The 16590-nt window shown below is 38.8% G+C and overlaps 1 pseudogene; it reads left to right on the top strand.

The window, feature by feature from the left end:
* The first annotated feature begins 907 nt into the window (after window positions 1–907).
* Window positions 908–3108, top strand: LOC138989581 (UDP-N-acetylglucosamine transferase subunit ALG13 pseudogene; annotated as a pseudogene).
* The last annotated feature ends 13482 nt before the right edge of the window (window positions 3109–16590 follow it).

Here is a 16590-nt window from a genome sequence, read left to right as displayed (position 1 = left end):
AAATTATGGGAGTGGGTCTAGTAAGAACTTTACAACATTGAGACATTCTTTTGATTTATTGTAATAACTAATTAAAAACATATATAACTCCCTTGCTAACACTAGCAAGGGGGGCACTCTCCATCCCCCTTCTGATGTCTACATCAGAAACTTTCTCTGTCCCTTTTCTTACTTTAATAAAACTCCGCTACACAAAAGCTCTTGAGTGATCAAGACTGTTCCCTGGTCCTGAAGCTAAATTTTCTTTGGAGATCATGAATCTGACATTGTTCACCGTTAGGTATCAGACGGTATGGAGATACCTTAAAAAACTAGGGGAAAAAAACCCACCATATGACCCAGCAATCCCACTCCTAGGCATATACCCTGAGGAAACCAAATCTGAAAGAGACACAAGTATCCCATTGTTCATTGCAGCACTATTTACAGTAGCTAGAAAGTGGAAGCAACCTAGATATCCATCGACAGATGAATGGATAAAGAAGTTGTGGTACATATACACAATGGAATATTACCCAGCCATAAATATGAACACATTTGAGTCAGTTTTGATGAGGGAGATACCTATTATACAGAGTGAAGTGAGTCAGAAAGAGAAAGATAAATATTGTTTATATTACATAAAGATAAATATTCTAATGCACATATATGGAATCTAGAAAAATGGTACTGAAGAATTTATTTACAGGGCAATAATGGAGAAACAGTCATGGAGAAACAGTCATAGAGGACAGACTTATGGCCTTGGGGAGAGGAGGGGGTGAGATGTATGGAAAGAGTAACATGGAAACTTACATTACCAGTCAGAAAGCTCAGCTGCTTGTGAATACTTCTCTCAACCTTGGGCTGGTTGGGTTAATCCCACCGTTCCCCAACTGGGTAGCTCTGCAAGTTCCTTCTCCCTCTCATGTCTCCTTCTCAAATCAAGTTCTTTGTTTGTAGGAGCATCGGCTCTTCCTCTTCTTTTCACAGGGTCCTGACTTAGCCTGGGCAAGCCAGCCCGTTGCTTCTGCTCCTGAGAAGTGCCAAGATTCTGCAGCGCTGACTCCAACTGCCTTCTCATGCCTAGACTTTGGGCTGCTTTCCGGATACCTGCATAAGCAAGCCCTTGTCACTGCTACCTATTCCTCCCTGCGCTCTGCTTTTTCCTTCTTGCCACACGTGTGTTCCCTTCTCCCCCTGCCCACCTCTATCCCTTGTACACAATGCATAAAGGATGGAAAAAGTACTGCGGCCAGAAGCCTCTGAATGAGGCATCAATGGATGAATATTTAGGCAGCTTAGGGCTGTTTCGAAAGCTGACTGCCAAGGATGCCTCTTGCCTCTTTCGTGCTATTTCAGAGCAGTTGTTTTGCAGCCAGGTCCATCACTTGGAAATCAGGAAGGCTTGTGTCTCATATATGAGAGAAAAATCAACAAACTTTTGAATCTTATGTGGAGGGATCTTTTGAGAAATACCTGGAACGGTTGGGAGATCCCAAGGAAAGTGCTGGCCAGCTGGAAATAAGAGCTCTTTCTCTAATTTATAATCGGATTTCATTCTTTATCGCTATCCTGGCAAGCCTCCAACTTCTGTCACAGATAATGGCTATGAAGACAAGATTCTACTCTGCTATTCAAGTAATGGTCATTATGATTCAGTGTACTCAAAGCAATTTCAGTCAAGTGCAGCTGTTTGTCAAGCTGTATTGTATGAAATTCTCTATAAAGATGTGTTTGTTGTGGATGAAGAAGAGTTGAAGACTGCAGTTGAGTTGTTTCAAGTGGTTCCAAGAAGAACAGGAACAATGCTGTGACTGGCAATGAGGATGTCCATATTGACTACAAGAGTTCAATTCAAGATAGGACTGAAGAGTGGGGTGCCTGCTGCAATGTTGAAAATATACCAGAGGGGTACAATCAAGGAACAGACGAAACAAAGTCTCCAGAAAATCCATCAAAGATGCTCTTCCCTATAAGGTGCTCAAAGCCCTGGATCCAGAAATCTATCGTAATGTAGAATTTGATGTTTGGTTGGACAGCAGAAAAGAACTTCAAAAATCTGATTATATGGAGTATGCTGGGAGACAGTACTATTTGGGAGACAAATGTCAGGTTCGCTTGGAATCAGGTGGAAGATATTATAATGCTCATATTCAGGAAGTTGGAAATGAAAACAGTTCAGTAACAGTCTTCATTGAAGAGCTGGCAGAAAAGCATGTTGTTCCACTAGTTGACTTAAAACCAGTTACCCAAGTGACACCTGTTCCTGCCTGGAATGCTATGCCCAGTAGGAAAGGAAGAAGTTACCAGAAAATTTCTGGGGCTATATCCCAGAAATAGCTATGTCAGAGATGGACATGAAGCAACGGAAGAAGATGTTCAAGAAAGTTAGAGGGAAAGAGGTTTATATGACTATGGCTTACAGCAGGGCAGAACCCTTCTCCCACCCAGGCTTCAGCACAGTATGCATTATGGGCATGGCCCTCCAATGCACTACTCACAGACAGCTGGCAATGTTATGTCTAATGAACATTTTCATCCTCAACATTCATCTCAGAGACAAGGTCGGGGATATGGGATGCCCAGGGATTCTTTTCACTTTATAAACAGGCACAACATGGCAGGCCCTAAAAACGGTTTTACCTGGTCCGGGTAAAGGTGCTGCCAGAGCTATGACAACTTCTATAGATCTCGTTCCTTTAGACGTAGTCACCGCCAGATGCATTGTATGAATAAGGAGTGCCAGTTTAGCTTTGCTCCAGAAATGCCCAGGGGCTTGGAAGAAACCATTACTTTTTATGAAGTTGAAGAAGGGGATGAAACTGCTTATCCAGCTTTACCTAATCATGGAGGGCCCTCTACAATGGTTCCTGCTTCTTCGAGATACTGTGTTGCAAGGCGAGGACATAGCTCAGGCAAACAGCCTTTGAATTCAGAGGAGGGTGATGGCCAGAGTGACAGTGGGGATATCATGAAGATTATATTTATCCTTCAGAACCAGACTATGACACTTCAGGTGTTTATAGCACAGCTGAATCTACTGCAAACTTGGTCCAGTGCATGTTGGTAGCAGGCTTTTGTTCATCAGAGTCACTCAAGAACCCAAGCTGATGGACCATGTACTTTCATAGTCATCTTGCAGAGCTGAAGATAAGGAAATTAAACACTGGGTATCAATATTTCTGCTCATATGTCATTGTCCAAACCACAAGGCCATACCTAACTAGATGAGGCCAGGAAGAGCAACATACCCATGTACCTAGGAGGAGAACTGGAATATCTGTGAAGAAGTTGAATGACTACCTTCTGTTTTCTGTGATTAATTTAAACTTTGATAGCTTCATGTACTTAATTTTTGTTTTTACTGTTTAGGCAGTACATCTTAGGAAGGTAAAGAAAACTGTAATATATAATTCTCTTCCCATTATTTCTCCTTCCCTTCCTTTGTCCCTGCTAGAGAAATAGTTTTTCCCTTCCCTCTGTCATTACTATTCTCAGTATCACATGCTTTTTATACCATTTCTTGAAATAGCCACCCAAGTTGAAAAGGCAAGTGAAAAATCTCACCTTCAGGAATGACAGTAGACATTTTCTTTTTGTCTCTTTAATTTCATTTGTTACATCTTCCTTTTTGTTCTGAACTTACTTTATCATACATCCCCAGTAGATTTCAATCTCTTCATGATGTGTTCTGCTCCCAAGCCCCAGTCACCAAGTTTCTAAGTAATTTTTCCACAGCATTCTGAGAGGAGAGGACCTCTGCAGGACTTAAAGATTTCCAGGCACAGACTCTTCTTCTAACCACAGCATTTATTTTTCTTACTTTCACGCCTAAGTCTCACCTAAATCCTTCTCTAGAATTGTTTGGAATTCACACTGGGCCTTCTGAGCCAGGGCTGAGTTCACTTTTTGGCAGGTATTTGGTTTGCACTTGGGGCTTCCTGAGACCAGAGTTTGATCCCTGGGTCGGGAAGATCCCCTGGAGAAAGGAATGGCAGCCCATTCAGTATTCTTGCCTGGAGAATTCTGAGGATTAGGGGAGCCTGGCCGGCTACAGTCTATGGGGTGGCAAAGAATTGGACATAACTGAGTTACTAACACTTTCACTTTGTGCTGTACTTGAAACCAAACTTTTGAAATGTTCACTCTTTAGGTTGACATTAAGTTGTGCTTGTCTTTGTCACTTTGTGGTTCCTCTTGGTTTCTCTAATTACTTCCCCTGATTTCTTCTGTGTTCTTACTATGAGTACCAGTTTCTGCTGCTAGTTTATTTTCCTGTCATGACAATCTGTCATGCATAATCCTGAGTGCTTTAAAATCATTTTTGCTTTCACAAAGACAAGGTCTTGAACCAAAGGAGAATGATGTTTGGGTTATACTACATCCTGCTTGTAGGATGCATCTGACCAGTTATCCACCCTTGTTCCTAGCTGTATCTTTAGATGGACATCTTTCTTTTAGCAACACTGTTCCTGGTGCTAGTGATTTTGAGGTTTTTATGGCAAGAGAAGACACTAAGAAAGTGTTTAAATTACAGTCCTCCATTACATTTTAGTATCTGCATTGCGACTAGACTTGGATATGATCAAGATTTCTACAGTAGGAAATATTAGGTTAGTGCAAAAGTAATTGCGGTTTTTGTGTTGTTGAAATTTGCCTTTGTACTGGAATACATTCTTAAATAAATGTGGTTGTGTTATAAAAAAAAAAAAAAAGAAACTTACATTACCATATGTAAAGTAGATAGCTAACAGGAATTTGCTGTATGGCTCAGGAAACTCAAACAGGGGCTCTGTACCAACCTAGAAGGGTGGGGTGGGAGGGAGAGGGGAGAGAGTTTCAAAAGGGAGAGGATATATATATACCTATGGCTGATTCATGTTGAGGTTTGACAGAAAACAACAAAAAAACAAAACCTGAAGCTACAACACTTCTAGGAGAAAACATAGGTGGTAAGCTTCACAACAGGTTTTGGCAATGATTTTTTAAATATGATACCAAAGCAAAAGCAACAATATTAAATTAGATGAGTGGGAGTACTTCAAACTAAAAGTTTTCTACACAGCAAAGAAAGCCATCAATAAAATGAAAAAGGAACATACTAAATGGGAGAAAAAATTTTCAAATCATATAGCTGATAAAGGGCTAATATCCAAAATGTATAAATAATTCATACAGTTCAGTTTAGTCGCTTAGTCGTATCCCTCTCTTTGTGACCCCATGGACTGCAGCACGCCAGGCTTCACTGCATCACCAACTCCCAGAGCTTACTCAAACTCATGTCCACTGAGTTGGTGATACCAGCCAACCACCTCATCCTCTGTCATCCCCTTCTCTGCCCACCTTCAATCTTTACCAGCATCAGGGTCTTTTCAAATGAGTCAGTTCTTCGCATCAGGTGGCCAAAGTATTGGAGCTTCAGCTTCAGTCCTTCCAATGAATATTCAGGACTGATTTCCTTTAGGATGGACTGGTTGTATCTCCTTGCAGTCCAAGGGACTCTCAAGGGTCTTTTCCAACACCAAAGTTCAAAAGCATCAATTCTTCGGTGCTCAGCTTTCTTTACAGTCCAAGTCTCACATCCATACATGACTACTGGAAAAACAATAGCTTTGACTAGATGGACTTTTGTTGGCAAAGTAATGTCTCTGCTTTTTAATATGCTATCTAGGTTGGTCATAACTTTCCTTCCAAGGAGTAAGCGTCTTTTAATTTCATGGCTGCAATCACTATCTGCAGTGATTTTGGAGCCCCTACAAAATAAAATCTCTCACTGTTTCCATTGTTTCCCCATCTATTTCCCATGAAGTGATGGGACCAGATGCCATGATCTTAGTTTTCTGAATGTTGAGTTTCAAGTCAACTTTTTCAATCTCCTCCTTCACTTTCATCAAGAGGCTCTTTAGTTCTTCTTCACTTTCTGCCATAAGTGTGGTATCATCTGCATATCTGAGGTTATTGATATTTCTCCCAGAAATCTTGATTCCAGTTTGTGCTTCATCCAACCCAGTATTTTGCATGATGTACTCTGCATATAAGTGAAATAAGCAAGGTGATAATATACAGCCTTGATGTACTCCTTTCCCGATTTGGAACCAGTTTGTTGTTCCATGTCCAGTTCTAACTGTTGCTTCTTGACCTGCATACAGGTTTCTCAGGAGGCAGGTCAGGTGGTCTGGTATTCCCATCTCTTTCAGAATTTTCCAGTTTGTTGTGATCCACACAGTGAAAGGCTTTGGCATAGTCAATAAAGCAGAAATAGATGTTTTTTCTGGAACTCTGTTGCTTTTTTGATGATCCAATGTATGTTGGCAATTTGATCGCTGATTCCTCTGCCTTTTCTAAATCCAGCTTGACTATCTGGAAGTTCATGGTTCACATACTGTTAAAGCCTGGCCTGGAGAATTTTGAGCATTACTTTGCTAGCATATGAGATGAGTGCAATTGTGTGGTAGTTTGAACATTCTTTGGCATTGCCTTTCTTTGGGATTGGAATGAAAAGTGACCTTTTCCAGTCAGCAACAAACAATCCAATTAAAAGCATGGAGAAGGTCTGAATAGACATTTTCCCAAGGAAGACATACAGATGTCCAAGAAGCACATGAAGATATGCTGTACCTCATTAATCATCAGGGAAATGCTAATCAAAACCACAATGAGATAGCATCTCACACCGACTAGAATGGTTATTATAAAAAAGACTAGCCATAAACAAGTGTTGGTAATGATATGAAGAAAGATGAACACGTGCACTATTGGTGGGAATGTAAATTGATGTAGGTTCTATCCAAAATAGAATGAAGATACCTCAAAAAGAAAAAAAAAATTATATGATCTAGAATTTCCATGTCTGTGTATTTATTGGAAGAAAACAAGAGGATGAACTTGAAAAGATATGCACCCCATGTTCACTGCAGCATAATTTACAATAGGTAATATACTGAAAGAACCTAAGTTTGCAATGGACTTCCCTGTTAGCTCAGATGGTAAAGAATCTGCCTGCCATGTGGGAGACCTGGGTTTGATCCCTGGGTTGGGAAGATCCCCTGGAGAAGGGCATGGCAACCCACTCTAATATTCTTGCCTGCAGAATCCCCATGGACAGTGGAGCCTGCGGTCCGTGCGGTCACAAAGAGTCAGACATGAATGAGCAACTAAAGCACAACATTCCAATGATGGATGAGTGAATAAAGAAATTATGATATATATATATACACACATATACATGTATATATATGTATATACTTATGTATGTGTCAGTGGAATATTACTCAACCATAAAAAGAATGAAATCTTGCCATTTGTGACAAATTGTATGGACCTCCAGGGCATTATTCTAAACGAAATAAGCCATTCAGAAAAAGACAATGTTGTACTGGATCTCCCTTATGTGTGGAATCTAAAAGATATATTTATATATATCAAGGGCATAGATACAGAGAACAGATTGGTAGTTGCTAGAGGCAGGGGATGGAGCATGAGAGAAATGGGTGAACTGATTTTGTTTTAGTTTAATTGAATTAAAAAATCAACTTGGGTCACATGTTAGCTTTTTAAGAACTTGAGGTGTAATTCAGGCTTGTTACCTTTTAGTTGAATAACTAGTTATTGACTGTTTGGGAATAATCAAATATGATCCAAAGATTTCAGTTTTATAGGGATCTTCAGCTGACACATTTGAGCAGATGAACTTTATAATAACTGAAAGCCTTAAGCATCAGGGAATGTACACAAGAACAAACCTTGCTTTAGTATCCTGCAGTAGACCACAGCTAGGGTCAACTGTTCACAGGCTATCATTGCACTAGAGTTATGCTGAATTATTGCTGGAGTTAGGGTCTTTTCAGTGCCACTACTGCACAGTGAGTACAGAAATATTTTTATCACTTATCTCCATCCGTGTTAACTACACATGTGGTCCAGATGCTTGTTCGGCATCATGGCCCACATAGCTCTTTAATGCAGAATATTCTCAATGGCTTTCTCCGAGAAGAATGAGGATCCAGTTCACTGGAAGTCTTATGACTTTCTAATTTTATATGCTGAACCGTTTTACAAAAGGGACCAACAGATTGGAAACTGGAAAGAGTTTTGCAAATAAAGACAATGTGGATGTTATTTTCAATTGTGCTTCATGTCCACCTTTTAAAATCAGATTCCTCTTTCTGAGGTGTCAGAGAGAGAAAATGACAGATCTAGAGCTGTACCTGGAGGATAAAATCAGGAACATATTTCTTATCATATGGTGCAATTTAATAACCACCAACAAAAGTGGGGTTTGAGAATAGCAATAGAGAGGTTCTTTAGCTATTTGAACTAGTGGTACACAATGAAAAGTTATCTGAACCCATTTAAGAATCTCATTTGGTTTCCAAACAGTATCTGCCAATGGAGAAGTACAGAACAACTTCACAGCTGTTATTCATAACAAGCAGTTACAAATATAAGAAAACTATTTGCCCATGGATCATGGGGATTTTGAACAGATATATGTCTGGAAGGCAGAGCTTGTGTTGTAAATTTTATATAAGGCCCTTAGAAATCTTCTTGCAGTAAACATCAGTCAGATTTAGCTGTTACTCCTACCTACATACGCAGATTTGTGGTGAAGAACATGTGTTAGGACTTTTACCTGGAAAATCATTGTATTCACTAAAATAATATAGATAATAAAGATTCAGATGCTCCTGGAGAGAACTGTGGATATATTGAAAGACAATGATGATGATTATTGTTTTCTATTAAGAATCAGAAACAAAAAAAGAGGCGTATTTCTAGCTCCCAGATGATTTTGTTTAAATCTTTGAAAACATTCAGAGTATGGAGTCAGTTATTGTATCTTTAAGTTGTATTTTCCAACTGTGCTCTCTCTCTCCTGCCCTGCCAACCCGCTCCCCAACCCCCCAAAAAAAGAGAAATAAATAAAAGCAAACATCAGAATATGATGAGAAAGGAAGTAAAAAATGAAAGTAACAAGTTGAGGTACTGAAATTTACCAATAGAGATGAATTTTATATTCAGAGCAGCCAAACTTTGTAGTAATTCATGTGACTTATTTTAGCTTCTTGATCTATGCTATTATTTTAGCTTAAAGTAATATTTACAAAACTATGGTCTATAGCAATGTTTAAAATTTTTACTGTGCATTCAAAACACCTAGGAGTTATAATAAAATGATTCTGATTCAGAGGATTCTGATCTGGTGTGCAGCCTGAGAGTACTTTTTAACAAGTTCCCAGGTATATCTGGTGCTGCTGCCCCATGAGTTACATTTTGAGTAGAAGATACTTAGATCTGAGAATATTCATTCTAGAAATGTTTCAAGAAAGAGTTCTATAGCTAGCAGACAGGAATCACTGAACAATATATCATTCTCTTGAAGAGTCATAATTGACATTAGTTTCAAATGATTTTGATATTAAAAGCTCTGAAAAACCTAAGGGTCTGTAATTAAGAAGAAAACAGGCTTAGCTTTACTCCTGTGAGCATTTAGTTAAATGGTAAATATCATACCATCTACCCTATTTCTGTTTTGTAAATAAGTTCATTTGTATCTTTTTAAAGATCCCCTAAATTTAAATATGTTGCATTGCATTTTTAAGAGGAAGGGGTAAGAAATGATAGGCTTATTGTACTTGGTGGGAAAAGTATCTCTTTTTTCTATTATGTATATTATCTTTTTTGAGATTTAGCTAGGGCAGGGCAGAGAAAAAAATTTAACAATACTTAGTATGTTTCCTTCACAACTATAAAAGATATCATGATATAGGGGTTGGCAAGCTATAGCCTTCATGGCCATTTTTGTATGAAACTAAGAATGACTTTATATTTAAGTGTAAATTTAAATATATTTTATATTAAAATTTTAATATTTCAATTGGTTCCAAAACACCAAAAGAGTATTTCAGTTCAGTTGCTCAGTCATGTACGACTCTTTGCAACCCCATGAATTGCAGCACACCAGGCCTCCCTGTCCATCACCAACTCCCAGAGTTCACTCAAACTCGTGTCCATTGAGTTGGTGATGCCATCCAGCCATCTCATCCTTTGTTGTCCCCTTCTTCTCCTGACCCCAGTCTTTCCCAGCATCAGAGTCTTTTCCAATGAGTCAACTCTTCGCATGAGGTGGCCAAAGTACTGCAGTTTCAGCTTTAGCATCATTCCTTCCAAAGAAATCCCAGGGCTGATCTCCTTCAGAATGGACTGGTTGGATCTCCTTGCAGTCCAAGAGACTCTCAACAGTCTTCTCCAACACCACAGTTTAAAAGCATCAATTCTTTGGCACTCAGCCTTCTTCACAGTCCAACTCTCACATCCATACATGACTACTGGAAAAACTATAGCCTTGATTAGATGGACCTTTGTTGGCACAGTAATGTCTCTGCTTTTTAATATGCTGTCTAGGTTAGTCATAACTTTCCTTCCAAGGAGTAAGAGTCTTTTAATTTCATGGCTGCAACCACCATCTGCAGTGATTTTGGAGCCCCAAAAAATAAAGTCTGACACTGTTTCCACTGTTTCCCCATCTATTTCCCATGAAGTGATGGGAGCAGATGCCATGATCTTCGTTTACTGAAGTTTGAGCTTTAAGCTAACTTTTTCACTCTCTTCTTTCACTTTCATCAAGAGGCTTTTTAGTTCCTCTTCACTTTCTGCCATAAGGGTGGTGTCATCTGCATATCTGAGGTTATTGATATTTCTCCTGGCAATCTTGATTCCAGCTTGTGATTCTTCCAGCCCAGCGTTTCTCATGATGTAGTCTGCATATAAGTTAAATAAGCAGGGTGACAATATACAGCCTTGACATACTCCTTTTCCTATTTGGAACCAGTCTGTTGTTCCATGTCCAGTTCTAACTGTTGTTTCCTGACCTGCATATAGGTTTCTCAAGAGGCAGGTCAGGTGGTCTGGTACTCCCATCTCTTTCAGAATTTTCCACAGTTTATCGTGATCCACACAGTTAAAGGCTTTGGCATAGTCAATAAAGCAGAAATAGATGTTTTTCTGGAACTCTCTTGCTTTTTCAATGAACCAGTGGATGTTGGCAATTTGATCTCTGGTTCCTCTGCCTTTTCTAAAACCAGCTTGAACATCTGAAATATTTAATAATGTACAAAAATTATATGACATTCAAATCTCAGTGTTCATAAGTAAAGTTTTATCAAAACACAGCCCTGTCCATTTGTTAATGTGTTTTCTAAGTTGTTGCAACCGTGATTATGGCCTGAAAGTAAAAAGATATTTACTATTTGTTCCTTTACAGGAAAAAGTGCCAATTACTGTCATCAGTTCAGTTCAGTTCAGTCGCTCAGTCATTCCGACTCTTTGCGACCCCATGAATCACAGCATGCCAGGCCTCCCTGTCCATCACCAACTCCCAGAGTTCACTCAAACTCACGTCCGTCGAGTCAGTGATGCCATGCAGCCATCTCATCCTCTGTCGTCCCCTTCTCCTCCTGCCCCCAATCCCTCCCAGCATCAGAGTCTTTTCCAATGAGTCAACTCTTTGCATGAGGTGGCCAAAGTACTGCAGTTTCAGCTTTAGCATCATTCCTTCCAAAGAAATTCCAGGGCTGATCTCCTTCAGAATGGACTGGTTGGATCTCCTTGCAGTCCAAGGGACTCTCAAGAGTCTTCTCCAACACCACAGTTCAAAAGCATCAATTCTTCGGCACTCAGCTTTCTTCACGATCCAACTCTCACATCTATACATGACCACTGGAAAAACTATAGCCTTGACTAGACGGACCTTTGTTGGCAAAGTAATGTCTCTGCTTTTCAATATGGTATCTAGGTTGGTCATAACTTTCCTTTCAAGGAGTAAGCGTCTTTCAATTTCATGGCTGCAGTCACCATCTGCAGTGATTTTGGAGCCCCCAAAATAAAGTCTGACACTGTTTCCCCATCCATTTCCCATGAAGTGATGGGACCAGATGCCATGATCTTCATTTTCTGAATGTTGAACTTTAAGCCAACTTTTTCACCCTCCTCTTTCACTTTCATCAAGAGGCTCTTTAGTTCCTCTTCACTTTCTGCCATAAGCGTGGTGTCATCTGCATATCTGAGGTTATTGATATTTCTCCCAAAGCTAAGAACGACTTTATATTTAAGCTTTATATTTAAATGTAAATTGAAATAAATTTTATATTAAATTTTTAATATTTCAGGTATAGCTGGAACCCAAGAGATGAAGGGAGACCAGGGAATTGGCAGGAAAGTTTGGGAAGGCACTGGGATTCGAAAGCTGAGTAACTGAATTGTTCAAGACAGTCTCACCTAGATCTCCAGAGGAAGGAAAACACAGCTAGTATCTGACTTGTACAATCAATCAGTATCTTTGAATGATGATATTGCACAGGTTACTTATCTTTGTTGAGTCTCTTTCTTCTACTGTTTAATGGGGGCAAGAATACTTACTTGTGAGGCTTAAATGAGACCATTCATATGAGGCTTGTAGCCCTGTATCTGGCACTTAGTAGGGTCTCAAGTAGTGGTTAATATTATTTCCATTACTCTTATGTCATCATTCTTATCATACTGTCATGCACATGATAGGTGTTCAAACAGTATTTGTTGCACATAAAATAAAAAACTTTTCTCTCCATGACAAATGGTAACCCACTGTGAAACAACGTATACCTTTTAAAAAGTGCTGCGCTTTTACATTTTGATTATGACCGAAAGGAACACCAGTAAGACAAATTGCCTGAACTGTTATGAAATTAGGATTATTATAGTGGTAAGTTCCTTTTACTTACACTAGCCTTAACATTGTCAAACCTATGAGGCCCCAGAGACAAATCAGCCCTCCACTGTTGTAAGATATCACATAGAAATGTCATAGACCATTGATGACTATAATCAGACACACACAAATTTGATTGAGACAAAGAGGCAAAGAAGATATTGGGAAAAAAATCTATTCATTTAAGCAAAATGTGAATAAAGGACCCACATGAGGAAAATGTTCCTTTCTCCTCAGAGTATTTTAGAAAACTGAATACTCTACAACTGGCTATTTTTTTTCCTTTACATTTGAAGGTGTGAAAAGATCAAAACGGAAAATAGACTTTTAGCTCTGGCCTGTCTGTGACCTTCAGCAGAGGTTAATTGAGATGGAAAAGAAAAAGTCGCAGCTCTTCTCCTGCACAATTATAGCACATGTTCCCAACCCTTTTTGGATCATTATAAAGTATTAGAGCTAACCATAAAAATGGACTGGATTTATGAAACTCCTCATAACTCACATAAGAGCCAAAGAACTATAAAAGCTTGAATCCAGATTTTCCTTTACCTTGTGTGTGTGCAGTGTGGTTTCTCAAGTGTGTTCACTTACATTATCTCATTTGATTCTTATAACAATTCTGTGGGCCAAGAGGGTGTGACTGCCCCGCATTTTATAGAGAAGCATATTGAAGCTGAGAGATTAAGGGTTTCACGTACCCTTGCGTAGTTAGAAAGTGCGGAGATAGGTGGGGTCTTTCAACTCCTGGTTCACTGCCCTTTCTACCGCATTTCCTGGACTTGGTTCATGAAACCCCAGGGTAAAGGGCAGAGGGAGACCACACATCTTCAGGCGTGCATTGTGTTAGCCAAGGGCTTGGCCGTCCTTATGTGAAACACATGCCAAGATGACATTTATCATGTTTGAATGCGCATGTAAAAGTGACACTCTGCTAGAGGGAGACTGGGTCACGTTTATGAAAAGGTAACCAGAGATGAAGTTCAATCTTGTTTGAATTGTGTGTTCTTCCATGAGAATGGCACTATTTTATGAGATGCTACTATTATTACCTTGAATCATATATTTGTTTCACTGAAAATAAATTAGACCTGTACCAATTTTTAAATGTTTATATTTCCTGGGCATAGTTTGAAATATTTTACATAAAATTTATCTTGAAAGCTATTATATTATGGAATCATATCTTTACTAAGGACATGGAGCAAATTTGGTGTTTGACCAAGATTCCTTCCACAGATGATGCTTAAATGGCTTTACCTTTCTTTTACCTTTATTGAGATTCACAGTTGAGAAGTTAAGAGAATCTTGAATACTTAATGATTCTTGTATTCCCTCTTAGAGAATCCCAGCCCAGATTTAAAGAAAACATTATGTTTTTTTCCTTATATTAAATATGAGATACATGGCCTATATCAAGTTTCTTTTTTTATTTTTTTACAATTAAAAAACACAAATTGATTTGGGAATCGTAAACTAGATTTCCTTTTTAAAACATCTGCAATGTTAACATTTAAATCCTCTTATCTGAATTAGTATGATATGTGAGAAAAGAGTTGTACCTTCTTTTTAAAGTTTAGACCGCGTTACTAAACTTTCTACCTATGTGTGGGGAGGGCTGTGGGGGAAGGGCTACATGAGGAAAGGGGCACTTTTATTTGAGGGAGATTAAAAGGTGGTATCACCGACGCGATGGACATGGGTTTGAGTAGGCTCTGGGAGTAGATGATGGACAGGGAAGCCTGGCGTGCTGCAGTCCATGGCCTCGCAAAGAGTCAACAGGGCTGAGCAACTGAATTGAACTGATAAAGACTAGGGAATGCAAATTTATTCAGGCTATTTGAGAAAGGCTGTTTACACCTTTGTTTTGACTTGGAGATGTGGATTATCTGCCTTCATCTGATTATTCTCTTTTCCCTTTCCTCTAAAAATCCTATTACTATTTGAAGTCTGATGCACAGGAAAGCCCCATTGGGCCATGAAAAAGAGAAATACAGTCTGTAGGTGCTCTGTGGTGAAAATAAATGTTAACCTAAACATTTGAGGGAGATGTCTACCACAGAATTAGAACTCTCTTAGCCTCCAGCTTAGAAATCATATCCAGTTTACAGAACCTTATTAGGTACATTCCATGGGAGAAAAGCCTTCTTTTAACCATATTTTGGAGATTTAGAAACATTGTCTTCTGTAGTACTTGACAACACAGCTATAATTTTGAGTTTGTCAACTGTGCAATAATTCTGGTTAATCAAGATCCAATCTAATTCACAAAAGCAGTTTCTATAGGATTAGATAGCACCAAGTCTGAGAAGGGCGAGTACAGATTGTTAGACCTTAAAAATATCTGATGAGGTTTCTGATTATATTCTTTCACATTCTATAAACATTTCAGTTAGTGATTGTTTTAACATTTCTGTTTCAGCATATCTTTCAAATTAATGGAGAAAATAAAGGTGATTTCACACACAAAAAACATGTACCCAAGACATCATTACACCCCCATTACAAATTCAAGATGTCACACCATAAATAACTTATTGATTGGTTGCATCTTTAAGATCATAATGTGGGTATCCCTACTTTTGGGGTCAGGAATTTTGATGTTTTTCCAAGTTTTATATATATGTATAAAATGTTGCTGTGCATATGTGTGTGAACTATGGCATTTATTATATTCTCAAGGAAAGTTAAGAACCACCAAGAATAAATAAGCAGACAACTGTACCCAAGAGTTATTAAAACAGAAGTTCTTAGACTGTTTAAATACTCCTTTCTCTTCTTTCCTGGCTCCCCTTTGAGCGCTCTCCACTATGCCTAGCACTGAGGTTCAGCCTTGGTCCCATGCTTCTATGCAAGCATAATCAAGTTAATAATGAGAGACATACAGAATGGCTGCTTCTACTGGATACCCACTTTTAAATTCTGAATAAGGTATCCACCTGAATTGTAACTGTCATTCTTGCTTTTGATAAATTAGTTGGACAACTATGAAAGGAACTGAAGTTTTCTTCTTCACTTTCCTTTTTAAGATAAGAGCCTGAAGCAAGCAGTTTTCTGAGTTTTACCTGGACATGATGCTATAGCAATGCAAGTCATAGGTACTTACAAACAGGAGCCAAAAATCTATCCAATAAGAAGTCTTTTTCAACTATTCTAGATTTATAATCACTTTGCTTTTCCTATTTAAAAAACTTCACGTTAAGTCTTAGGATCCCTGCTTTCTAAGTTGCTTCAGTCATGTCTGACTTTTCGCAACCCTATGGACTGTAGCCTGCCAGGCTCCTCTGTCTGTGGAATTCTCCAAGCAAGAATACTGGAATAGGTTTCTACACCCTTCTCCAGGAGATCTTCCAGATCCAGGGATTGAAGCTGGGTCTCTTATGTCTCCTGCATTGGCATGCAGGTAATTTACCACTAGCACCATGTTCTAACCAGTCAGAAAGGGAAGGGAATATCTACCTTCCCTGAGCTCTAATTATGACAACTTCCTGTATTTTGTATTTCTACAGTGTCCAATTCTTTATTTGTGACCACTTTGCATCCTGGCCCCTCTCTACAGGGAATTGAAAGGAAGGAAATTAAAAAAAAAAAAAGAGGTGAGACCTAAAGTCTATATTTCAAATGAATGAAGATCTCTGCTTTTATATCTTGGTTAGGCTATATAGCCATCTCTTCTGCCATCTCTTCAAGTTGTTTGATCAGTTTGGAACACTACCTTCATCATGGTGCTCAATAAAACTAAATTCACATATAGTTTTCATGGTATTATGGAGTTTCATGCATTCACTTAGTATAATCTGAATAATTTTTAAATAAACTTCTTTGTATGAATAGCATATTTTCCTGGACATTCTTATAACAAGTTG

This window comes from Bos mutus, chromosome 10 (genome assembly GCF_027580195.1).
Source record: "Bos mutus isolate GX-2022 chromosome 10, NWIPB_WYAK_1.1, whole genome shotgun sequence".
Lineage (NCBI taxonomy): Eukaryota > Metazoa > Chordata > Mammalia > Artiodactyla > Bovidae > Bos > Bos mutus.
Note: the sequence above shows the minus strand (reverse complement) of the source record. Positions and strands in the feature narration are given on the sequence as shown.